Genomic DNA, 27387 nt, shown 5'->3' with positions numbered 1-27387 from the left:
TAGCGAAGTGAGGACAGTATACCTTAAATAAAGGCAACTCAGAAGGAACTACATTTATTTTATTTTATTATTATTTTTTTTAAGATAGAGTCTCCCTCTCTTGCCCAGGCTGGAGTGCAGTGGCGCAGCCTCAGCTCACTTGGTTCAAGCAATTCTCTTGCCTCAGCCTCCTGAGTAGCTGGGATTACAGGCATACACCACCACACCCAGCTAATTTTTGTGTTTTTAGTGGAGATGGGGTTTCACCATGTTGGCCAGGCTGGTCTTGAACTCCTGACCTCAAATGATCCACCCGCCTCGGCCTCCCAAAGTGCTGGGATTACAGGCGTGAGCCACCATGCCTGGCCCCAGAATGACATTTGTTATCAGGTACTTTTTGAGCATATACTTATATTCCAGGTACTATTTAGGTGATGAGGATGGCATAGAGCAAAATACTAAAATACCCTTGTTGTGTTTGTATTTATATGATGCTAAATTGGGGCAAATCTTTAAGTAATAAAGTGGGCAAGATAATAACCAAGGTGAAGTATAAAGAAACATCAAGAGCAGCCATGTGTGAGGCAGTTTTTGAGATGCCATAACTGGAAGGAGATTGACTTTTGAGAAAAGATGACGCTGCACTCAGGGAGCACTTGTTTGGCGTCTACTTACTGAACATCTACAATGGGCATGTGCTGGGCCCTTTACATGCATTATCTCAGATCATGACAACAACCCTTTCAGGTTGATGGATACGTCTCTCATTTCATAGATGAGAGAACTGAACATTGGAAAAATGAAATCATAGCAAGTAAGTGGCATGCCTGACATTTGAATCAGCTGACTTCAGAAAGTGTAAGAGTGTGTGAATAGTTAACAGTAGAAGTGATTTATTACAGGAGCAATCACGGGACTACCAATAATTAATTTCTGAAGAATTTTACAGATAGGTACCCTAGGAGCTCAGGGAAGGGAAAAGAAGTTGTTGCATGTTAGAGTGGTCTGGGAAGATGTCCTAATAGAAGACTGGTTTGAACTGGATCTTCAAGGAGGAGTATATATAAAAGAGCAAGGAAAAGTGTCAGCCTTTCCTGAATGCCTACTTGGGACCAGAAACATCTCACCTAGGCATCATAGCTCCATTTAACAGGTGAGGAAACAGAGGCCTCTCCTTACCCTCACCCTCTGCCAGGAATAGGCAATTAATAGGTATTAATTTTTGTCAATCTGATAGGTGTGAAGTGAAATTTTATTGTTATGGTCAAATGTTTGCCTCCATTTTATGACATCTGGGTTTTAAATCTTGGGTAGGATAAATGAATTGATAGAAGAGAAAATATACATAATAAACTGATAGACCAAGACACACCTTTTTTAGAGAATGGGTATTCAGCATAAGTAGTTTTCCTCTACTTGAGGAGTTTTAGGCCTTTGTGAGGGTATTAGATCTAATTTTGGACTTTATTATAGCTAAAATCTTGGTAAGTCTGAAGACAATCGACTCTTCAATTGATCATTTATTCAGCATTATTTATTGAGCTTCAACTATATACCAGATATTGTAGGAGATATTGGCGATACAAAAATGTTAATAATAAACGTATCAGTAATTATACAGTTGTTATACAGTTTAACAGAAGAGACAAGTATGTAGTGACATATTTACAGTATGTGGATCTAGACAAAAGGCCTAGATGGGAAAAAATAAAAGAATAAAATACAGTATGTGAAAATGTGAGCCAATATATTTACACACTCCCAGAATCCTAGGAGTTCTCCTGGAGTCATCTTTCTCTCTTACCACATTCCCCTACCCACCAGTCAGTCACAGGTCTGGTTCATTTATCTCCTAAATATCTCTCAAATCCACCTATTGTTTTCATTTCCCTTTCCTTTACCCTTGTCCAGTTGACCAGCATCTCTTACCTTGGAGTAATTACCAGTGTCATATTTGGCCTCCCCGCATTCACTTTCACCTCTTTTCGACTGATTTGGCAATTGGCCTGTCCAGTCCATTCTGCTCCATTGACTACCCAGTAGAATGACCTTTTAAGTAATGAACTCCTGATTGTGTTACTCACCTTATTAAAATCTTTCTGTGACCTGTTTAAATCCTGGTGAGCTGGTAGAAAGCATAAATTTAACAATTTTGGAGAATAGGAAAATAATCCATAAATTGATCTTTGCTAGAATCTAAGTTTCATGAAGGCAAGGGTGTGAGACTATACCTGTTTTGTCCTTTACTGTATCCACAATGCCTAGCACAGAGCCTGGCCCATGGAGGGTGTTCACTAAATGTTTAGTGAAATAAATAAAAGAGACTTCTAAGGATAGAATGAACTCTGTAATGTTGGATTGGAATAGAAGATATCAATACATACTCTTGAGTTTATAGCTAGATACCCACATAGAGACGTGTGCCTGTATATGGTTTCTAACTCTATCTAATGAGAGGGCATTAGGCAGTGACACCCTAGAAGCAATGAATATGCCTAGTGTTATCTCCAATAAAGGGAAACAGAGTTCTTTGGAGAAATTTGCTGATTGCAGACTGTGGCGGGAAAGGTACTTGAGCCTGGAACATCTGTGGTGCCAGAAAAGAAAGTGCTAAAAAAATGATGGGATAGAATAGAATAATGAAAAAAAATGGTGAGGGTCTGTCCAAAGTTAGTAAGTTATCTCAGTTCACAATCAGTTACAGATCAATCTCGTTGTTCTACTCTTCCTCCCTCTCTCACTACCACACTTGACTAGTCTTAAAAAAAGTAATGGAGCCATGCTTAACCCCAGAGCAACTGGAAGGGACACCAATGACCAAGTCAGATATTTTGAACAACAAAATAATAATAGTAATGAATTATAACCCATAGAGTAAATACGAATCCATTATGGACCCATAGAAATAAATATTAATTATATCTACTGATAAAAATAAATGAATAAATTAGGGGAGGAGGAAAAACTCTTCCTTATAGTAGCATTCCAATTAAAGTAGAAGGGTTGATAAAAATATGAAATCACCATTTGCAAACACCACAAGAATAAATGATGCAGGTAAGAATCATTAATGGATGCTAAAATTAGTGGGTGAATGTTAACAGGATATTTACATAGAAAGTGTCTCCTCAAAGATATTTAAGTAAAAAGGGCAATATAGTAGGTGTTTTATAGTGGCCAAATCTGGTAGACATTTTCTTAACCAAGTGATCAAAGTTAAATAGCCGCTGTGGGTTAAATCCACACCATGTTCCTTCCGATATGATGCTCTGAGAAGGATGCAGCATCTCTTCTGTGATATTATTGCAAAAACTGTGTATGACCTAAGTTCAATCATGAGGAAACATCAGGTAAACCAAAATTGAGGGTCATTCTACCAAATAACTGGCCAGTGCTCTTCAAAAATGTGAAGGTCAAGAAAGACAAAGACTGAGGAACTGTCCCAGATTAAAAGAGATTACAGGGACTTGACAAGTAAATGGAATGTGTGATGGTGAATTGGAGTCCTGGGTGGGACATTAGTGGGTCAATTGGTAAAATAAGCTCCTGATAATAATATTGAATCAGTTTTAATTTCCTGATTTTGATAATTATACCATGATAATGTAAGATGTTAACATTTGGAGAATATGGGGCAAAAAGTGTAGAGGAATTTGTTTTTGTAACATTTTTGTAATTCTGAAATTATTTCAAAATGAAAAGATATTTGTTTGTTTATTTGTTTTTTGAGACAGAATCTTGCTCCATTGCCCAGGCTGGAGTGCGGTGGTGCGATCTTGGCTCACTGCAACCTCCGCCTCTCAGGTTCAAGTGATTCTCCTGCTTCAGCCTCCCGAGTGGCTGGGGCTGAGACTGCAGGTGCCCTCCACCATGCCCGGCTAATTTTTGTCTTTTTAGTAGAGACGGGATTTCACCATGTTGACCAGGCTGGCCTAAAACTCCTGACCTCAGGGGATCCACCCACCTTGGCCTCCCAAAGTACTGGGATTACAGGCGTGAACCACCGTGCCTGGCCAAAAGTTTTTTAAAAAGTAAAATAGAGTCAGATCCAGTGGTGCATCCCAGTACTTTGGAAGGCCAAGATGGGTGGACCACTTGAGCTCAGGAGCTTGAGATGAGCCTGGGCAACCTGGCGAAACCCCATCTCTACAAAAAGAAAAAGAAAAAAACACAAAAAACCCAGCAATTAGCTGGGCGTGGTGGTGCACACCTGGAGTCCCAGCTCCTTGGGAGGCTGAGGTGGGAGGATTGCTTGAGCCTAGGAGGTTGAGGCTGCAGTGAGCCCAGATCACACCACTACACTCTGGCCTGAGCAACAGAGTGAGAACCTGTGTCAAAAAAAAAAAAAAAAAAAAAGTAATATAAAAGTCACTTCTAATGGCCTTGTATTGCCCTTGCTTACCTACTAGCTTCTTTTTCTCTTCTACCCACTCCTGTTTCCCAGTTGAACTCTGAGCTCTAGCACCTGGCTACTGACTTTCTTTAGTTTCATGAATGTACCACCTCCTTCTCCTTCAGATCCTAATGCTAGGAAGAAGCATGGTATTCCCTTTGCATGGAATGCACTTCCTTTGCACTTTATCAGTTTGTTCTTTAAGGCTGATGTTACTCTAGAAAATCCTTTCTGACCTGCTAAACCAGGGGTTTCATATGTCTGCTACTTTTTCATAGCATTTTAATCACAACTGCCATGAAATTATTCATCATGGAATTGATTGAAGTCTTTCTTATTCACGTGAAGTTAATGTCCGTAAGAAGATAAGAGGAAATTTATCTTCTCGCTCAATACTGTTTCCCTAGTGCCTTGCATAGGCTCTCAGTGACTGTTTGAGGAATTAATGCAAGGGATGCCATGAACATCCTCTTACCTGCCTCCCACCCACCGTAACAACATGATAAAACTGGAGATAGGAGAATTTAAGTTTGAAAAGATGAAGGTGGGGACCAGAATTGGTGACAGTGATCACCGAAGGAGACCTAGGATTTGATAAGGGAGGAGGAAGAATAAAAAAATAACTCAGCCGGGCATGGTGGCTCATGCCTGTAATCCCAGCACTTTGGGAGGTAGGTGGATCACGAGGTCAGGAGATTGAGACTGTCCTGGCTAACATGGTGAAACCCCGTCTTTACTAAAAATATGAAAAAATTTAGCCGGGCGTCGGGTGGCGGGTGCCTGTAGTCCCAGCTACTAGGGAGACTGAGGCAGGAGAATGGTGTGAACCCACGAGGCGGAGCTTTCAGTGAGCCAAGATTGCACCACTGCACTCCAGCCTGGGTGACTGAGCAAGACTCCGTCTCAAAACAAACGAAAAAAACTCAGGTTTGGCTGGGTGCGGTGGCTCATGCCTATAATCCCAGCACTTTGGGAGGCTGAGGTGGGCTGATCACCTGAGGTCAGGAGTTCAAGACCAGCCTGACCAACATGATGAAACCCCATCTCCACTAAAAATACAAAAAGTACCCGGGCACAGTGGTGCATGCCTGTAATTCCAGCTACTCGGGAGGCTGAAGCAGGAGAATCACTTGAACCTGGGAGGCAGAGGAGATTGCACCATTGCATTCCAGCCTAGGCAACAGAGTGAGACTGCATCACAAACAAACAAACAATTTGGGTTTAATCATCAGCTGGGTCAAGATGCACAGTTGAAATGACACTTGAGTCACTTTTCCAGCAGCATGTATAAAAAAGTATTCCCAAATCTTTGAACATGAAGATTTTGTTTATTTTTAATAAAAATACTCTATATACATGGTGAAATGCTATATTCCATGGCTGTATTCCATATTTATGCTAATTAGCATATTTGGTATACTAAAACTTCCTATAGTATTTTAATAAAATTACTATTTGCCCATGGTAAAACACTTTGTGCCCTGATGGTAGATACTGTGCTGTTTCAGCCCAAATCCCATCTTCATGGGTGATGATCCCTTAGCTGCTGGGAATTGTAGCTGTTGATATCTTGAAGCCTTTTTTTTTTTTTCCTAGACATTGCCTTAGGATATAGAAAACTGTCTTGCCCAAGGTTGTGCTCCCAGGAGCCCATCGCCAGTGACTGGCTGATGCAGGGTACAAAGATCCAGCTTCCTTGCTCATTTGAGGATGTGACTGAGGGATCATTCCAGTTCCAGAGCTCATCACAGAATCAACTGAGGACTCAGTTGCAGCTATAGTAGGGGTTAGTGTCTCCCTGTCACTAATCCTGGCTTCCCCATTTCATTGCAAGTGTATTTGCTAATTGTGCCCTCCTGAAATTTCTTGCATGCAAATCTTGGTTTCGTAGTGTTTCCAAGGAACTCAACCTATGAAACTCCCCAGTTAATCTCCCCACCCCTAATGGTTGCCATCATGGAAACCTCTTTCTGTGTCTATTATGTTTTGTTCTGCTACCCTCTCCCAAATGTTTAATAACTTTTAACAGATATACAAAAATGTACCCAAATTAAATGTACACTTAATGAATTTTCAAAAATGTTCAGTAGTGTTTTTATGAACGAAAGAACAAGAAAATGAATTCAAGTTGTGTGAGACCAACCTATGTTTACAACCTCCTCATGGTGAAAACTTTGAGAGAGAAGAGTGTGTTGCCAAGGGAAGTTGGAAGTTTCTCAGATTTTAAAAGAGCAGTTTTCTTTTGGTTGACTGCAGTACGCTCAAAAATTAGAGGAACATTTTATTTTTTTACTAGAGATGGAGTCTTGCTACGTTGCCCAGGCTGGTCTTGAACTCTTGTATTCAAGCAGTCTTCCTGTCCCAGCCTCCCAAAGTGCTGAGATTACAGGTGTGAGCCACATCACCCAGACTAGAGGAACATTTTAAGTATATTTTATCATGCATTTAGGTGAAGAAGGGAAAGTAATGAATATCAGGAACAGGTGATATTCACAGAAAAACTGTGAATCATTTCACTAGGAAGAGAGGAAAAAATATCTATCAAAAGTTCAAATATCTACAAATCAAACATGTCAAAATGTTGCAAAAATTTGATTAACCAAGATTTTTCTATCCATCTAGCTTAATAAAATGTATGGGTTGGCCGGTTGCGGTGGCTTATGCCTATAATCCCAGCACTTTGGGAGGCTGAGGCAGGTGGATCACAAGGTCAAGAGATTGAGACCATCCTGGCCAACATAGTGAAACCTGTCTCTAATAAAAATACAAAAATTAGCTGGGCATGGTGGTGCGTGCCTGTAGTCCCAACTGTTTGGGAGTTGGAGGCAGGAGAATCACTTGAACCTGGGAGGCGGAGGGGGCAGTGAGCCGAGATCGTGCCACTGCAGTCCATTCAGGCAAAAGAGCAAGACTACGTCTCTAAATAAATAAATAAATAAATAAATTTTATATATCAACACAAGCTCTTTTGATTTTAAAGGAAAATTTCAAGAATCCTTCCATGATTTTATTAACCAATAATAAACATGGCTTTCATTGAAGGTGTTCAGTTCACATCCTGTTCAGTCATTTCCATTTCTACCACCAGCATCACACTCGTCCTTACCAGCCTGGGTGATATAATAACCAATTTCCTAATCTGTTTTTGTTTCTACTCTTAACTCTGCCACAGTCTGTTCTTCACACAGAGCCAAGGTGACCTTTTTAAAGCATAAATCAGATCATGTCACAGCTCTGCTTAAAACTCTCCAGGGGATTCCCATCATACTTTAAAAAAAAAAATCTTAGTCTAAAAGGTCCCCTCTATGATCTGGCTGCTGACTGCCTTTCACACCTCATCTTATATTGCTTTCCTTCTGGTCCACTTACCCTCTAGCTCCAATAGATTGTGTGTTCCTCTAAAGCAGGAGTCTTGGCAGAGGTCAAATTTTTCTGGAGACCTATTTTTATACTGCCAAAACTAAGAATGGTTTTTATATTTTTAAAGGGTTGTAAAACAACAGGAACAAAAAGAATATGCAACAAGAGACTTTCTGTGACTTAACAAAGCCTAAAATATTTACTATGTGGTGCTACAGAAGAAATTTGCCAACCCCAGCTTGAAAGCCTTACTCCTGCATTAGGATTTTCACATTAGTTGTTCCCTCTGCATCCTCTACCACTAGCCATATGGATGGCTCTTTCTTTTAATTCGCGTTTCATCTAGTCAAGGAGGCCTTTAATGACCAGCCTTTTTTTTTTTTTTGGAGATAAAGTCTTGCTTTTGTCCCCCCAGCTGGAGTGTGATGGTGCAGTCTTGGCTCACTGCAACCTCCGCCTCTGAGCTTCAAGTGATTCTCCTGCCTCAGCCTCCCAAGTAGATGGAATTACAGGCACCTGCCACCAAGCCCGGCTAATTTTTGTATTTTTAGTAGAGATTGGGTGTCACCATGTTGGCCAGGCTGGTCTGGAACTCCTGACCTCAGGTGATCCGCCTGCCTCGGCCTTCCAAAGTGCTGGGATTATAGGCATGAGCCACTGTGCCAGGCCATGACCATCTAATCTGAATATTCTACCAAATCTGTCACTCACATCACCCTTTTGTTCTTTCTAGCGCTTATACTCATCTGATATTTTTTAATTTTTGTTTTTAGTAGCCATCTTTTTCCTTCCCTCTCCCGCTCCCCTTTGTAGGCTAAGCTTGTCTTTTTGCTTTACTACTTTTGAGTATTCTTGATCATGCATGTAGATGGAAGGAGGAATAGTAAGTTTTGGGAGCCTACCATATAATATGTACTCAGTAAATGTATTGAATGAATGAATTTGAAGATCATTTCTGCATATGAAGTTTAGGGCTTGTGCTTTCTTTTTCGTTCTAAGAGGACCAACCGTGCAAACTGCAGTGACTTTAGAAAGAAGCCTCTTTAGAAAGGAGACAAAACAATACCTTTCCCTTAAGAGAACGGATAAACTTCTCTTTTCCTCCTCCTGTCTCTTCTGGGAAAGGCCGGGGATGTTTAGAGTGGGATGTGTCAAAGGAATGCTTTATGGGCTGTCTTAGTCTGTTTTCTGTCGCTTATGACAGAATATTGGAAAGTGGGTAATTTATAAATAAAATAAATTTATTTCTTACAGTTATGTAGGCTGAGAAGTCTAAGGTTGAGGTGCTGTATCTGCCACATCTGTTGAGGGCCTTCTTGCTGGTGGAGACTGCAGAGTCCCAAGGCTGTGTAGGGCATCACATGTCAAGGGCACTAAGCTCAGGTTTCTGTTCCTCTTCCTGTAAAGCCAACAGTCCCACTTTCATCAGAACCCATTAATTCATTAACCCATTAATCCATGAGTGGATTAATCCATTCATGAGGGCAGAGCCCACATAATCTAGTTACCTCTTCAAGGCTCCACCTCTCAATACTACCACACTGGGGATTAAGTTTACACATGAGTTTTGGAGGACACAAACATTCAAACCGTAGCAAGGGTTTATATTTGAAAAAAAAGAAAATGATTTTTTCCTTTCATCTTTTTCTTTCTTTCTTTCTTTCTTTTTGAAACGGAATTTTGCTCTTGTTGCCCAGGCTGAGTGCAATGGTGCGATCTTGGCTCACTACAACCTCTGCCTCCTGGGTTCAAGTGATTCTCCTGCCTCAACCTCCCGAGTCCCTGGGATTACAGGCGCCTGCCACCATGCCCAGCTAATTTTTTTATTTTTAGTAGAGACGGGGTTTCACCATGTTGGCCGGGCTGGTCTCAAACTCCTGAGCTCAGGTGATCTACCCGCCTCGGCCTCCCAAAGTGCTGGGATTATAGACATGAGCCATCGTGCCCACCCTGTCTTTTTCTTTTGGGAGAGACATTTTTCATAAGGCTGAGACTAATTGAAGTCTGTCACTAAGAGGCTTTGAGGCTTTTGGGTGAAGAGTTTAGGTGGAGGCTTCTGCCTGGGAGATGGGTTTAACTCTGGAACACTAAGAGGAGCTAGGCTTGGTCTAAAAAGAGAAGCTGAGAACAATCTGAATAGGGCTTGTTCTAGGTGATCAGGTTTTGGGGAGAAAGGTAAAAGGCCCGATAACCACAAGTCTTGGATTTTTCTGAAATTTATTTCAAATTGTCAGACCACATGCTTTGACTTTTATTTGTTTATTTTTCTTTGAGGCGGAGTCTCGCTCTGTTGCCCAGGCTGGAGTGCAGTGTCAGGATCTAGGCTCACTGCAACCTCCGCCTCCTAGGTTCTCTCGCCTCAGCCTCCCAAGAAGCTGGGACCACAGGCGCATGCTATCACACCCGACTAATGTTTGTATTTCTAGTGGAAATGGGATTTCACCATGTTGGCCAGGTTGGTCTCAAACTCCTGACCTCAGGTGATCCGCCCACCTTAGCCTCCGAAAGTTCTAGGGTTATAGGAGTGAGCCACATGCCCAGCCTTAAAATTTTTTTTATAGAGAAAAGTCTATATTGTGCAGCCTGGTCTCGAATTCCTGGTCTCAAATGATCATCCTGCCTCGGCCTCCCATTGTGTTGGGATTACAGCTATGAAACACTGTGCCCGACCATCCAGCCATGTTTTTATATGCCTTCAATCAAATGATTTTTTAAAAAATTCTTTTATTTTTTTTGAGATGGAGTCTCGCTCTGTCACCCAGGCTGGAGTGCAGTGGCATGATCTTGGCTCAGTGCAACCTCTGCCTCCCGGGTTCAAGTGATTCTTGTGCCTCAGCCTTCTGAGTAGCTGAGAGTACAGGCTTGTGCCACCATGCCCGGCTAAGCCTGACTTTTGATTGAGAAAAAATATGATCACCAAAGGAAGAAACACCTGAAGGCAGAGGCCTGCTTGTATGTAAAGAAAATGTAGGCACTGATGTTATTCCCAGTTATGCCTGGGTGTGGCTGTTGGTGAGGGATAACAGTTAAGCCTCGGAATAAAAATAGACCTGAGCTTATTCACCTACTAGTTATGTCACCTTGGGTAAATTATTAATCATTTTTTTTTTTTTTGAGATGGAGTCTCACTCTGTTCCCCAGGCTGGAGTTCAGTGGTATGATCTCAGCTTACTGCAGCCTCCGCCTCCGCCTCCCAGTCTCCCAGGTTCAAGTGATTCTCCCACCTTAGCCTTCCGTGTAGCTGGGATTGCAGGCATGCACCACCATGCCCAGCTAATTTTTATATTTTTGTAGAGACGGGATTTTGCTATGTTGGCCAGGCTGGTCTTGAACTCCTGACCTCAGGCGATCTGCCCGCCTCAGCCTCCCAGAGTGCTGGGATTATAGGCGTGAGTCACCGTGACCAGCCATTATTGATCATTTCTAAGATTCCTTATCTGAAAAATGAGAAGAATGATAGCTTACATCTTTCAGGATTATTATGAGGATTAACTGATAAGACATGTAAAATTCTTATCTAGATGCCTACATAGACTAAATGATCAGGGAATGCTAGTTAGTGTAATCATCATCACCAGAGGATGAGGAAATTCTCTCAATACACAGATTTTTAAAACTAAATTTAAAATCTGGCTAGGTGCAGTGGCCATACATGTAATTCTTGTGCTTTGGGAGGCCAACAGGGAGGACCCCTTAAGACCAGGAGTTTGAGACCAGCCTGGGCAACATAACAAGACCCCATCTCTACAGAATATTTTTTTAAAAATTGGCATCCTCTGGGTGTTTAAGAATATGTTCCACTGTATATTTTGCTTAAATAAAACATGGGTTTTATTTATTTATTTACTTATTTTTTTTTAATTTAAAAAACATAAGATCTCTCCATGTTGCCCAGGCTGGTCTTGAACTCCTGGGCTTAAGCAATCCTCCCCCCTCAGCCTCCCAAAGAGCTGGGATTATAGGCGTGAGCTACCTTGCCTTGCCAAGAACTTGGGTTTTACTTTTATTTATTTATTTATTTATTTTGAGACGGAGTCTTGCTCTGTTGCCCAGTCTGGAGTGCAGTGGCGCGATCTCGGCTCACTGCAAGCTCCGCCTCCCAGATTCACGCCATTCTCCCACCTCAGCCTCCCAAGTAGCTGGGACTACAGGCGCCTGCCACCACGCCTGGCTAATTTTTTGTATTTTTAATAGAGACGGGGTTTCACTGTGTTAGCCAGGATGGTCTCAATCTCCTGACCTCGTGATCCGCCGGCCTTGGCCTCTCAAAGTGCTGGGATTACAGGCGTGAGCCACCGCGCCTAGCCAAACATGGGTTTTAGAGTTAGATTGCCTGGGTTGGAATCCTGTCTTCTCTACTTGCCAACATTATAGCCCAGGACAAGTTACTTTAGCCTCAGAATCCTCATCTGTGAAATAGGGATGATGCAGGTACTTAACTCTTAGAGTTGTACGAAATTATTCTTCATGTAAATAAAGTACGCATCATTGCAACTAATATGAGTTCAGTAAATATTGGTTATTGTTAATCACCTAGGGACAGGCAGCTAGTAAGTGGTAGTGCTAGTATCTGCGTTTAGATAATTAGATTTTATATCCTATGTTCTTTTTACACATCACCTCCATAATATAATGTTAATACCCTGTTACTGTGATGATATCATGATCTGTTAGCAGCATTAGGGCAGGTGGTCTAATTTATTTTTTCAAAAGTGGTAGGAGATTCATCTAAAGTATCTCTTTTAGGACAGTTGGCACACGTATCTATTTCTCAGCTTCCTCAAGAAGATAATAGATATGACTTCAGATTACAGCTATGCCAAAAACCTATAGATTTTGCTTCAGTTGGTTAGAGCAAGGGGCTGAGGATACCAGTCTGCAACACGACAAGACAGAAATAGCACATATTAAATTGAACCATTGGGAGACTTGTATTATAGTTGAAAAGGCTTGCTTACTAATGATTTGGAAGACCTGAATTCTAATCTTGGACTCACCACTTATTAGTTGTGTCCTGTAACATCTCTGAGCCTGCATTTTCACATCTATAAGGTGGGGATCCCAACAGTCATCCTAAGTGCTGTTGCCTGCTCACATAGTCCCTTTGTAGAAATTCAGAAAAAAGAGGCTAGGTATGGTGGCTCACGCCTATAATCCCACCACTTTAGGATGCCGAGGTGGGTGGATCACCTGAGGTCAGGAGTTCGAGACCAGCCTGGCCAACATGGTGAAACCCTGTCTCTACTAAAAATACAAAAAATTAACCAGACGTTGTGGTGGGCGCCTGTAATCCCAGCTACTTGGGAGACTGAGGCAGAAGAATTCCTTGAACCCAGGAGGTAGAGGTTACAGTGAGCTGAGATCACGCCATTGCACTCCAGCCTATGCGCAGAGCGAGACTCTGTCTCAAAACAAACAAACAAACAAAAAAACAAAAAAAAAACAAAAACAGAAAAAGGGACCCCTCCCTTTGGACAGACACAGCTTTACAGTAAGGTTTATGAACTTGGTGAGACGAGCATGGTCTAAATTTCCATCTTCACTAGCCTTCTTGGCTAGCCTTCTGGCGCACTGAACAATCTGCAGAAGTGAATGTGAGGGTCCTGTCTATACTGTCTTCACTGCACAGGCCTGTTAACATCAAGTGAGATAATAAAGATGAAGGAGTTAGATAAAGTCTAATGCCTTTGTGAATGTAAGACACTGATATTACACAAATACTACTTGGTTTCAGACACTAGAATGCAAGGGCAACGTGTGTAGACATATTGACTCTTGCCCTTTTTTTTTTTCCCTGATGATCCCTATGACTCATCAGCTTGTACAGAACCTACTAGCTGCTGGCTGTTAAAGTAGAGGTTGTAGCAAACAAAGGTTTTCTCCGTTACTTCAAGCCTGGACCAGCCTTGCTCACTGGATCTCTGAAGACTAAAATTAGTACTTTTGATGAATAATCATCTTAAAAACAGTCAGTTGGCCGGGCACAGTGGCTCACGCTTGTCGTCCCAGCACTTTGGGAGGCCGAGGTGGGTGGATCACCTGAGGTCAGGAGTTCAAGACCAGCCTGGCCAACATGGCGAAACCCTGTCTTTACTGAAAATACAAAAATTAGCTGGGTGTGGTGGTGTGTACCTGTAATCCCAGCTACTCGAGAGGCTGAAGCAGGATAATTGCTTGAGCCCAGGAGGTAGAGTGAGCCGAGATGGTGCGCCATTGCACTCCAGCTTGGGCAACAGAGCAGGACTCAGTCTCAAAAAGAAGAAGAAAAAAAACAAATAAGAAATTATCTTGAAGACAAATTATTATTATTATTATTATTATTATTATTATTATTATTATTATTATTTTGAGATGGAGTTTTGCTCTTGTTGCCCGGGCTGGAGTGCAGTGGTGTGATCTTGGCTCACTGCAACCTCTGCTTCCCGGGTTCAAGTGATTCTCCTGTCTCAGCCTCCTGAGTAGCTGAGATTACAGGCGCATGCCATCACACCTGGCTAATTTTTGTATTTTTAGTAGAGATGGGGTTTCATCATATTGGTCAGGCTGGTCTCAAAGTCCTGACCTCAGGTAATCTGCCCACCTCTGCCTCCCAAAGTGCTGGGATTGTACAGGCAGGAGCCACCACGCCCTGCCAGAAGACATATGATTTTAGGATACCCTGCAGTAAGACTGGGTCTTGCCCATCAGTGGAATTCAGAATTATTTGGTTAGAGCTTATCTCTGGTTTTCAGGGAAAGGTCATTACATAAAAGCTTTGTGTCAGTGGGAGAAAGAAAAGTTGCTGAATCACAATTTGCCCTCTTAACACACCTTTGGAGTCCAAGCTATCTCCTGGGCTTCATGGATCAAGTAGGACAAGAGGACTTGCTTGTGTGAGGCGCCAAAAGACAGCTGTAGAGTCAAGCAGAATTGAAATTAGGTCCTAGTTCTGCCACGAGTTTTGTGACAGTGGGCAGGTAAGTCACTTAAGTTTATGTTTTGTCATCTGCAACTGGTGACAGGAACAGTATTTACCTCATAGATTTATTGTGTGGGTTAAATGAATTAATATGTGGAAAGTACCTAGCATTGTATCAGTATTTGCCACATAAACATTAGCTGCAGTTGTTACTAAGCTCTATGTAAGATATTATACTGGTTCTGAGAAAGAAAAAAAGATAAGTTGTAGTGCCTTGCCTCAAGAAACTTAGAGTTCTAATTTGGGAATTAGCATAATTATTTGCCAGAACAGGTAAACAGAAATGCAAAGCAATGAATATGTGGTACAGATAGATTTTATATATATATGGAAACGGAGTTTCACTCTTCTTGCCTAGGCTGGAGTGCAATGGTGCGATCTCGGCTCACTGCAACCTCTAGCTCCTGGGTTCAAGCGATTCTCCTGCCTCATCCTCCCTAGTAGCTGGGATTACCAGCATGTGCCACCACGCCTGGTTAATTTTGTATTTTTAGTAGAGACGGGGTTTCTCCGTGTTGGTCAGGCTGGTCTCGTGTAAGCCACCACGCCTGGCCATAGATGATATTGTTAGGAGGTAGGGTTTGAGCAGGGCTCTAAAGAAACGACAGAATGGCTGGGCGCGGTGGCTCATACCTATAATCCCAGTACTTTGGGAGACTGAGGCTGGTGAATCACCTGAGGTCAGGAGTTTAAGACCGGCCTGGCCAACATGGTGAAACCCCATGTCTACTAAAAATACAAAAATCAGCCAGGTATGGTGGTGTGTACCTGTAATCCCCACTACGCAGGAATCTGAGGCAGAATTGCTTGAACCCAGGAGGTAGAGGTTGCAGTGAGCCGAGATTGCACCACTGCACTCCACCCTGGGCAACAGAGTGAGACTCTGTCTCAAAATTAAAAAAAAAGGAAAGAAAGAAAGGGCCAGGCATGGTGGCTTGTGCCTGTAATCCCAGCAGTTTGGGAGGCTGAGGTAGGCGAATCACGAGGTCAAGAGATCGAGACCATCCTGGCTAACATGGTGAAACCCCATCTCTACTAAAAATACAAAAAAATTATCTGAGCATGGTGGCAAGCACCTGTAGTTCCAGCTACTCAGGAGGCTGAGTCAAGAGATTCTTTAAAAAAATATATATGTATGTGTGTGTGTATATATATGTATATGTATATAAAATATCTGTTCTAGTGAACAGTTTTTGACCTAAGATGAACACAAGTACATGAAATATATATATATAAATATTAGTTCAAAAAATATAATTGAAGTCTGGAAACTGAGCATAGATGAAGGCTACTTATCTTTTTCTCCTATTCCTATGGAATATGCACATGTGTATACTTGTGTCATAATCTGAAAAGGAATCTCCAGCTAATAAACATCAGCTATAAGTATTTCATTTATCTGCACTATTTCATTATCATATGATGGTGTGATGAAGAAGAATGACAAAGTATTAAATATATTAGGACGTTGGCCAGGCGTGGTGGCTCATGCCTATAATCCCAGCACTTTGGGAGGCTGAGGAGGGTGGATCACCTGAGGTCAGGAGTTCAAGACCAACCTGGCCAACATGACAAAATCCCGTCTCTACTAAAAATACAAAAATTAGCTAGATGTGGTGGCGGGCACCTGTAATCCCAGCTACTCAGGAGGCTGAGGCAGGATAATTGCGTGAATCCGGGAGGCGGAGGTTGCAGTGAGCTGAGATTGCACCGCTGCACTCCAACCTGGATGACAAGAGTGAAACTCTGTCTGAAAAAAAAAAAAAAAAGAGTTGAGGTCCTTTTCTACATTATTACATTATCAGGAACCACATTCTGTTTTTTAATACTCTTTATACGTTGTTTTTATATAGAAGCTAATTTCCAGTGGAAGTATAAACTGCTGCAAGCTTTCTAAAGCAATTTTTTGGCAAGCTGGTTCACACCTGTAATCCCAGCACTCTGGGAAGTCAAGGCAGGAGGATTGCCTGAGCCCAGCAGTTTGAAACCAGCCTGGGCAACATGGCAAGACTCTATCTGTACTAAAAATAGAAAAAATTAGCTGGGTGTGGTGGCCCAAGCCTATAATCCCAGCTGCTTGGGGGACTGAGGCAGGAGGATCACTTGAGGCTGCAGTGAGCTCTGATGGTGCCACTGCACTCCAGCCTGGGAGACAGAGACCCTGCCTCAAAATAAATAAATAAATAAATAAATAAAAGTAATTTGTTAATATGTATCAAAAACAATGTTATGCCTTCCAATTGAGCAATTTCTTCTTTAGAAATATGGCCTAAGGAAACAATCAGTTTGGAAAACAGTGAAAACTTGGTGACAAATTAAATATCCTCCAACAGGAGAAAGGTAAATTATACTGAATTTCAATATGGAATGTCTTCGTAAACATTAAACTTTGTATTATTAAGCATAGGGTTTTTGGAACACATTTTATGGCAATAGAATCCATGTAACTTCTCTTTGTCTAATGTTAAAGAAGTGCTTGACATTTCAACAAATTGGGATAAAAGGTATCTGTTCTTTGATTTGATAAACAAACTTTTATCCAGCATCTTTATGTTTGAGGCCCAGTACCTGGGTTACAAAGATGAATATAGTCCCAACCCTGCAGGTCTTCTAGGAAAGGCAGATGTGTAAACAAATAATTACACTGAAATATGAAGAATAAATACTGTAATAGATATATATGTATATTACAAAGTTGTATAAAGGAAGGAATCAGCAATTCTGCTTACATGGTCAAGGAAAGCTTCAAAGAATGGACGTTTGAGTTAGTTTGGCATGGCTGGGAAGAGTACGTGTAGAAGAGTTAAGTTTGGGCTGGGCACAGTGGCTCATTCCTGTAATCCCAGTACTTTGAGAGGCTGAGGCGGGCGGATCACGAGGTCAAGAGATTAAGATCATCCTGGCCAACAGGGTGAAACCCCATCTACTAAAAATACAAAAATTAGCTGGGTGTGGTGGCACGCACCTGTAGTCCCAGCTACTCAGGAGGCTGAGGCAGGAGAATCGCTTGAACCCGGGAGACAGAGGTTGCAGTGAGCTGAGATGCACCACTGCACTCTAGCCGGGCAACTCTCTCAAAAAAACAAAAAACAAAAAACAAAACAACAACAACAAAAATAAACAAAGGGGTTTGTATTTTATCCTCATGGCAAGGGAAAAGTTATTAGAGAGTTTTAGGAAGGGGCATAACATGGTAAAACTATGTTCGAATGATTACTCAGGATTTAGTATGGAGGCCACATTTGGAAGAATACTAGATGAGAGACATTAGGAGATCACTGCTGTAGTTCGGGTACAGTATTATACTGGTTGTGAATGAAGATGAGGGGGTGTCAGTCATGCATTTCTATTGGGTGTGTATCTAGAGGCTAAATTGCTGGGTCATAAGGTTTGTGAATGTTTAGCTTTAATAGATGCTGCTAAATGATTTTGCATTGTGATTGTATAGTTATACCAAATTATGCTTTCACCAGCATTGTTTGAAAAATGGGTTGCTTAAAAATGGAGGGGGTTGCTCCCATCCTAATGCTTGGTATTGTCTGCCTTTTCCAGTTTAAGCCACTCTGGTTTTATTCTGCCTTTTTTTGTTTTTGTTGATTAGTGAGGTAGAGTACCTTTTCATATGCTTTTTGGTCATTTGAATATCTTTTGGTGAAGTCTTTTGCCTATTCTTGGGAGGATATTTACTCTTATTGATTTGTAGGAGTCCTTTATATATTCTGGTTACAAGTCTTTTGTTGAAAATATATATATATAGAGAGAGAGCATATATTTTCTCCCATTCTGTGAGTTTTTATTCTAATGCTGTCTTACTTATGGTTACGGTTTTGTGACTTCTTTTTTTTTTTCTTTTTGAGATGGAATCTCGCTCTGTCGCCCAGGCTGGAGTGCAGTGGCGTGATCTCGGCTCACTGCAACCTCTGCCTCCTGGGTTCAAGCTATTCTATGCCTCAGTCTCCTGAGTAGCTGGGATTACAGGCACCCACCACCACACCCGGCCTTTTTTTCTTTCTATTGGTGTCCCATTCCAGGATGTGACCTGTTTAAGAAATTGTTGATTCTCCCAGGTTTTCTTTTAAGGGCTTTTTGTTTATATTTTACAATTAGGCCTACAATCCATCTGGAATTGATTTTTGTATATGGTGTTGTAAGTGTAAAGGTCTCTTTTTTGCCATATGGATATTCAGTTGACTCCAATACCCTTTATTGAAAAGACCATCTTTTCATTACTGCATCATCTTTTCATTACTGTTACTGTTTTTGGGATTCTGGGGCTCATACATAGATCCACCTATTTCTAGACTTTTAATTTTGTTCTGTTCATTTGCTTATCCAGTTCTAATAACCACACCTACAGGTCTTGATATCTGATAGTGTAAGTCCTCTAGGTTTGTTTGTTGCCACCTAGATTACCTTGGCATTTTTGGCCCTTCGTATATAAATTTAATTTAAATTCAACAAATACTTACTGAATTCCCATTTCTTATGTGGTAGGCACAGTGATAGGTGTTGCAAATATAGATAAGATAAGCTTGGTTAATAAGATAAGATAAGTCAATAAGATAAGCTTGGTTCTTTATAGTTGGGAAAGCAACTCATGTAGGATGAGAAGAGGGCCTGGGATGAAGTCCGGAAGAACTCAGTATTTAAAGTCAGTTAGCAAAGAAGACAGAGAGAGAGAGAGAGTGTACAATCTCACATGTTAGAAAACCAAGAAAGGACAGCATGAAGGAAGGAGGAAAAGGGAAGAAGGTACAGTCATGTGTTGCTTACTGACAAAGGGGATACTTTCTGAGAAATGCATTGTTAGGTGATTTTGTTGTGTCAGTTGTCATAAAGTGTACTTACACAAACCTAGATGGTATAGCCTACTACACACATAGGCTATATAGTACAGCCTTTTGCTTCTAGCCTAGAATCCTGTACAGCATGTTACCCTACAGAATGCTGTAGGCAGTTGTAACACAATGGTAGGTATTTGTATATCTAAACTTCAGAAGGGTACAGTAAAAATACAGTATAGGCTGGGTGTGGTGGCTCATACCTGTAATCTTAGCATTTTGGGAGGCCAAGGCGAGCAGATTGTCTGAGCTCAGGAGTTCAAGACCAACCTGGGCAATATAGCGAAACCCCATCTCTACTAAAAATACAAAAAAAATTAGCTGTGTGTGGTGGCAGGTGCCTGTAGTCCCAGTTACTTCGGAGGCTGAGGCACAAGAATTGCTTGAACCTGGGAGGCGGAGGTTGCAGTGAGCCGCGATTGCGCTGCTGCACTCTAGCCTGGGCAACAGAGTGAGACTCTGCCTCAAAACAAACAAACAAACAAATAAAAAAAACCCCACTTATATATATATACACACACACACATATATATATATAAAAAGGTACACATGTATAGGGCACTTACCATGAATTGAGCTTGCAGGAATGGAAGTTGTTGTGTGAGTCAGTGAGTGAGCAGTAAATGAATGTGAAGTTGTAGGATTTTACTGTATACTACTGTAGACTTTATAAACTTTGTACACTTAGGCTACACTAAATTTCTATAAAGAACTTTTCTTCAATAATAAATTGACCCCCCCTCCAAGAAAACTGACCTTAGCTTATTGCAATCTTTTAACTTTTTAAACTTTTTTTAAAAAAATTGACTCTTGTAATAACAGCTTAAAATAAAAATACGTTGTATAGCTATATAAAATATATATTTATTTGAGATGGAGTCTCACTCTGTCGTCCAGGTTGGAGTACAGTGGTGTGATCTGGGCTCACTGCAACCTCCGCCTCCCTAGTTCAAGTGATTCTCCTGCCTCAGCCTCCCAAGAAGCTGGGACTACAGGTGCCCACCACCATGCCCAGCTATTTTTTTTTGCATTTTTAGTAGAGAAAGGGTTTCACCATGTTGACCAAGGCTGGTCTGAAACTCCTGACCCCAAGTAATCTGCCTTCCTCAGCCTCCCAAAGTGCTGGGAATACAGGCATGAGCCACCGCACCTGGCCCCAAAATATTTTTTATACCCTTATTCTATAAACTTTTTTCAACTCTTAAAATTTCTATTTTTTTTTTTTTTACTTTATTTTTATTTTTATTTTTGAGAGAGAGTCTCTCTTTATTTTTTATTTTTATTTTTGAGAGAGAGTTGCCCAGGCTGGAGTGCAATGGCATGATCTCAGCTCACTGCAACCTCCACCTCCCAAATTCAAATGATTCTCCTGCCTCAGCCTCCCAAGTAGTTGGGATTACAGGCATGTACCACCTTTCTACTAAAGAGTACACTGTAAAATAATGGTAAAAAGTAATACACAAACCAATAACAGTAATTTATTATAATTATCAAGTATTTTGTACTGTATGTAATTGTGTGTGCTATAATTTATTTATTTATTTATTTTGAGATGGAGTATCACTCTGTCACCAGACTGGAGTGCAGTGGCACGATCTCGGCTCACTGCAACCTCCGCCTTCAGGGTTCAAGAGATTCTCCGGCCTCAGCCTCCTGAGTAGCTGAGACTACAGGCGCTTGCCACCATGCCCAGCTAATTTTTTTGTATGTTTAGTGGAGATGGGGTTTCACCATGTTGGCCAGGATGGTCTTGATCTCCTGACCTTGTGATCCGCCTGCCTTGGCCTCCCACAGTGCTGGAATTGCAGGCGTGATTCACCACACCCGGCCTTATGTGCTGTAATTTTATACAACTGGCAGCACAGTGGCTTTGTTTACACCAGTATCCCAACAAATAGATGAGTGATGCTTTTGCACTATGACATTGACAGCTACAAAGTGAGGAGGTGATTGGAATTTTTCAGCTTCATTATAATCTTTGGGACCACCATTGTATATGTGGTTTCACTGAAATATTGTTAATGCTATGCATGACTGTATATCCAGAAAGTGTGGTCAGTTATGTCAATGTTGTTGCAAGGTCAAGCAAGATAGACTGACAAACATCCATTGGGCTTAACTCAGAGTGTCTATTGTAATCTTGGAGAAACAATTTCTGTGGAAGGGTGGGGTGTGGGTCTGTTATTTCATGATGATAATAAAATAGTCTACATACTACTGACCATCATAAAAGCCAAAGTGGTTTTCTATTTTATACCACTCCCCTTCCCATCCTTGCAGCTGAGGGAAAATTAATTGCTCTTCTAAATGAATTTAATACTTACTGGAACCTGGCTGTTTTAAGTAATACAAAAACTATGCTTTATTCATCCATCCATTTATCCATATATTCAGCAAGCATGTATAGTGCACCTACCAACTACCCAGGACATATAAGCATTGTGCTAGGGATGTAAGTAGGGAAGGAAAAGAAGGAAGGAGGCTCAAAATGATGTATTTGACCCGTGTACAGTTGTCCTTTCTTATCCGTGGGTTCCATATCCACATATTCTTTGATTCAACCAACCGCAGATCAAAAATATTTGGAAAAAATGAATGCTTACATTTGTACAGAACATGTACAAACTTTTTTTGCCATTATTCCCTAAACAATATAGTATAACAACTATTTACATAACACATTGTGTTAGGTATTATAAGTAATCTAGAGATGATTTAAAGTATATAGGAGGATGTGCATAGGTTTTATGCAAATAGTATATCATTTTATATAGGGGACTTACTTGAGCATCTGTGGATTTTGACATTTGGTGGGGTAGGGGGTTTGGAACTAAGCTAGCAAGATACCGAGGAATAACTATATATCTCCGTGAGTTAACTCTGTGAAGTATTTTTATAGCACTTAATGGCTACTCAAAAGGGGTTTATGCTGTGAGGCAGAGGTTGCAGTGAGCCAAGATCACGCCACTACATTCCAGCCTAGGTGACAGAGCGAGACTCTGTCTCAAAGCAAAAAAAAAAAAAAAAGTAGGAGGTGGGGGCGGTGATTTATGGTGAAGTTCTGTGCTCTGAAGATAAAATTTCAGAAAGTGCCTCTTTTTTGGCTAGGTGCGGTGGCTCACACCTGTAATCCCAGCCTTTGGGAAGCCGAGGCAGGCGGATCTCTTGAGGTCAAGAGTTCGAGACCAGGCTGGCAAACAAGGTGAAATCCCGTCACTACTTAAAATATAAAAATTAACCTGTAATCCCAGCACTTTGGGAGGCCAAGGTGGGCGAATCACCTGAAGTTGGGAGCTCAACACCAGCCTGACCAACATGGAGAAACCCCATCTCTATTAAAAATACAAAATTAGCCAGGTGTGGTGGCACATGCCTGTAATCCCAGCTACTCGGGAGGCTGAGGCAGGAGAATCACTGGAACCCGGGAGGCAAAGGTTGTGGTGAGCTGAGATCGCGCCACTGCACTCCAGCCTGGGCAACAAGAGCAAAACTCCATCTCAAAACAAATAAAAAGATAAAAGAAAATAAAATAATTAGTCAGGCTTGGTGGTGTGCACCTGTAGTCCCAACTACTCAAGACGCTGAGGCAGGAGAATTGCTTGAACCTGGGAGGTGGAGGTTGCAGTTAGCTGAGGTCGTGCCACCTCGGGCGACAGACAAGACTCTGTTACAAAAATAAAAAAGAAGATACCTTTTTTATGGTTAAGTGAAAAAACAACATTTCAGTAGAGAAGAGCTTTGTTCTTGTTGAGGGTTCTCTGATAATTTTTTCTTTTCTTGGTATATATTTATACCTTGGTGTTTATGTTCGAGTCATTTTCTTTTTAGATTTGAGGCTCATTTTAGGGAAGGAAAAAAAAAAGAGCAGAGATTAGTTTATTTTTCAATACAATACAATCCCATTAAGTATGGGCAGTGTTAATTATGGTTTAACAAGGGTTAGAGCCAAAGTTTATTTTTGTCTGTTGTGCATATTAATAGACCTGCACTTTGAGTCAGGTGGATTAATAAATGCCCAGAGAAACCATTTCAAGTCATAACTTTGAAAGTAATAACTTAAAAATTTCTATGTTACTGATTAAAAGTTGACATCCTAGGCCGGGTGTGGTGGCTCATGCCTGTAATCCCAGCACTTTGGGAGGCCGAAGCAGGTGGATCATGAAGTCAGGAGATCAAGATACTCCTGACTAACACGGTGAAACCCCGTCTCTACTAAAATTACAAAAAATTAGCCGGGTGTCGTGGCGGGTATCTGAAACCCCAGCTACTTGGGAGGCTGAGGCAGGAGAATTGCTTGGACCCAGGAGGCAGGGGTTGCAGTGAGCCCGAGATTGTGCCACTGCACTTCAGCCTGAGCGACAGAGTGAGACTCTGTGTCAAAAAAAAAAAAAGTTGACATCCTAATTTCAAATAATTTAAAAAATCTATTTCTTTAAGCTGTAAGGATGTTATGAAGGATTATTTTATTTTAGAGTACTTGAAAATCCATTTCTTAAAGCTATAAGGATGTTATGAAGGGTATTTACTTTTATTTTATTTTATTTTATTTATTTTTGAGACGCAGTCTTGCCCTGTCTCCCAGGCTGGAGTACAATGGTGCGGTCTCGGCTTACTGCAACCTCCACTTCGCAGGTTCTAGTGATTCTCCTGCCTCAGCCTCCCGAGTAGATGGGATTACAGGTGCCTGCCACCACATCTGGCTAATTTTTTATAGTTTTAGTAGAGACGGGGTTTCACTGTGTTGGTCAGGCTGGTCTCAAACTCCTGAACTCAGGTGATTCACCCGCCTCGGCCTCCCAAAATACTGGGATTACAGGCATGAGCCACTGCGCCCGACTATTTTATTTTAGTTAGAGTACTTGAAAATGTGGCAAAAGTTTGGTAGGTTAGCAAAGTCTTCAGGAATAAAATTAACCGTGAGTTGATCCTTGCAAATTTTGGAATCCAAATAGTGACCACAGCACCTTGGCAAAAGTGGAGCTTTCTTTAGGAGGGTAGAGGAAGAGAAAAAAAATGGGAAATGTAAGCTAAGGTCACATCACAGTAGGAATAAGTAAACATTTAGTTTTACATAGATCTTTTGGTGGATTCATTCAAAGTAATTCTTTTCTTGCAGACTTAGGCTAGAATCTTAGGGGGTCAAAAAATAGATTATTGGCCAGGCACGGTGGCTCATGTCTGTAATCCCATCACTTTGGGAGGCTGAGGTGGGCAGATCACGAGGTCAGGAGTTTGAGACTAGCCTGACCACTGTTGTGAAACCTGGTCTCTACTAAAAATACAAAAATTAGCTGGGCATGGTGGCACGTGCCTGTAATCCCAGCTACTCAAGAGGCTGAGGCAGGAGAATCACTTGAACCTGGGAGGCAGAGGTTGCAGTGAGCCGAGATCACACCACTGCACTCCAGCCTGGGTGACAGAGCGAGACTCAGTCTCAAAAAAAAAAAAAAAAAAGACTCTTTTCTTAGGTTTCTTTTTTGTTTGTTTGTTTTTAAAGAAATAACTAGAAACAAAGATTACAATATGCTTCAAATCAGTGGTTTCTGGTAATACTTCAGTTCTGGTTGGTGAAGAAGGGAAATAGAAAATTAAGACAATTTTAAATGATGACATTTTCAGTTACAAGTTCAATCAGCACAGTCATCAACTGACATTTATTCCTAACCGCTTGGGTGAGTGGCACTGAACCAAATCCCACAAGAAATATCTTCTGCCTACATGAACAAACCGGTTCTTGAACTATTGCTCTCAGAAGCTATAGATAATAGCAGTTGATTTTAATATGTTGTGAGATTCCAGCCTTGGAATCATGAGGTTAAAATAGGAAAAACCATACCAAAAAAAAAGTTTTTAATAGAAACTGGGCCAGGCGCAGTGGCTCATGCCTATAATTCTAGTACTTTGGGAGGCAGGGGCGGGTGGATCACGAGGTCAAGAGATCTAGACCATCCTGGCTAACACGGTGAAAACCTGTTTCTACTAAAAATACAGAAAATTAGCCGAGCGTGGTGGCACGCACCTGTAGTCCTAGCTGCTTGGGAGGCTGAGGCAGGAGAATCGCTTGAACCCAGGAGGCAGAGGTTGCAGTGAGCGGAGATCGTATCACTATACTCCAGCCTGGGTGACAGAGCGAGACTCCGTCTCAAAAAAACAACAGAAAACAGAAAACTGTATCTACTGTTTGTCTTGAAGAAAGAAATCATTGTCTTATGCAGTATGACACTAAACATATACAATTATTGTTATTATTTTTTGAGACAGGGTCTTACTCTGTCACCCAGGCTAGAGTGCAGTGGCCCGATCTCAGCTCACTGCAACCTCTACCTCCCAGGTTCAAGCAATTCTCCTGCCTCAGCCTCCCGAGTAGCTGGGATTACAGCCTCCCGCCACCATGCTCAGCTAATTTTTTTATTTTTAGTAGAGACGGGGTTTCACCATGTTGGCCAGGCTGGTCTTGAACTCCTGACCTCAGGTGATCCACCCTCCTTGGCCTCCCAAAGCGCTGGGATTACAGGCATGAGCCACCCTGCCCGGCAGCATATACAATTATTTAAAAATATTTCACCAAATATTATTGTAGTATAAGAGTTGAAGTTTATTCGAGTAATCATTTGTATGAATAATGCAAGGTAAACTTTTATTTTGACAAAAATAAGGAGGTGAGTTGATTCAGAGCTTATCAGGTACAGTCTTAAAATAAGTGATTTATTCCTGCATTGAAAACTAAAATACAAAGACATCTGGTGGATGTCAAAAATTTATGACTAAAATCTATTTTTACCTGACCTCCAAGGTTGATATCACATTTAATATTAAGGTGTTTTTTATTCTATACTAAAAGTGATTATTTTATGCCATCTCTGCTGAAAATTTTTTTAAAAAATTATTTAAGTGTTTAAGTATGGTCAGATTTTAAGTATCTAACATTCTCCAGTAGTTCCCCCTCCCTTGCCTATTCCTCTCCACCCCAGTCTCTTTCTAGTAGGATTCCTATTGCTGGCTACCCAGTCATTACCATTCTAACCATTTAAGGTAGCTCTGCTTGGTTTATTTATTCTGAGTACTGCAATTCAGTTTCCCTTTATCCTGGCTTTCTATGGCAAGTTGACAAACCAATTTATTTTTCTCCCTTTTATTTCAACAACTCATAATTTAGATTGGTTAGTAGGATATAATGTAATCAGGACACAACCTTTTCCCCTCAGAATCTGTATTTGTGAGACTTCCTCCTTTCCCGGCTGAACGTGCTGAAGTCAGACCGAGTACCTTGTGAAGGACTTCAGCCCCCACAGTTCCCTGTGTGCGCATGCCCTCTCATCTTACAGTTGTCAAAGTGCTTTTGCCAGAGCGGTCACATAATCAACCTGAAAGAAGAAAATAAATACTGTATACTTTTAAATTTTATCGATTCTTAAAAACTGGACACTCAAAGGTAACTGCTACTAAGATTTTGTTACTTGAAATTGGGTTATTGCATGTAAAAGAATATCTATTGTGTGTGGTGGGGGAGGGGAAGGAGGTATCTATTTCTCACTTTGCTGTAAATAAGCAAAAACAAAAACAAAACAAAAAAAACCCGAAAAAACAAAAAACAACCCCAAGAACACAAAACAAACTATACAGGCAGTTGCTGAGAGACGTTGCATACTACCTTTGTAAATTTTATCTTAATCTATTGCTTACCTTTTGTTTGAAAAGGTCTTATTTATTAAAGGTGTGTCTTGACCTTGACAGAGTGAATTTATGCAGAAAGCGAAATTTATATTTTTAAGGAGTGTTGAGAAGAGAAATGGGTGTTCCTGGTATAAAATTTTTAAAATTCAATAAATATATTAACATTGATTACAGCTATTATA

General features: G+C 41.1%; 1 protein-coding gene across 2 annotated transcripts in view; it reads left to right on the top strand.

Moving 5' to 3' along the window:
• CPEB3 (cytoplasmic polyadenylation element binding protein 3) overlaps window positions 1-27387 on the top strand; it is a 246909-nt gene that overhangs the window by 13937 nt on the left and 205585 nt on the right. The window contains exon 1 of one of the 2 annotated variants that reach the window (XM_007963553.3): window positions 26234-26963. The exons of the other annotated variant lie outside the window; for it this stretch is intronic. The gene's annotated coding sequence lies outside the window, so the exon portion shown is untranslated. Of the gene's footprint in view, window positions 1-26233; window positions 26964-27387 lie in introns of those variants that run through there. 2 annotated transcript variants of the gene reach the window in all.

Source organism: Chlorocebus sabaeus, chromosome 9, assembly GCF_047675955.1.
Source record: "Chlorocebus sabaeus isolate Y175 chromosome 9, mChlSab1.0.hap1, whole genome shotgun sequence".
Taxonomy (NCBI): Eukaryota; Metazoa; Chordata; class Mammalia; order Primates; family Cercopithecidae; genus Chlorocebus; species Chlorocebus sabaeus.
Note: the sequence above shows the minus strand (reverse complement) of the source record. Positions and strands in the feature narration are given on the sequence as shown.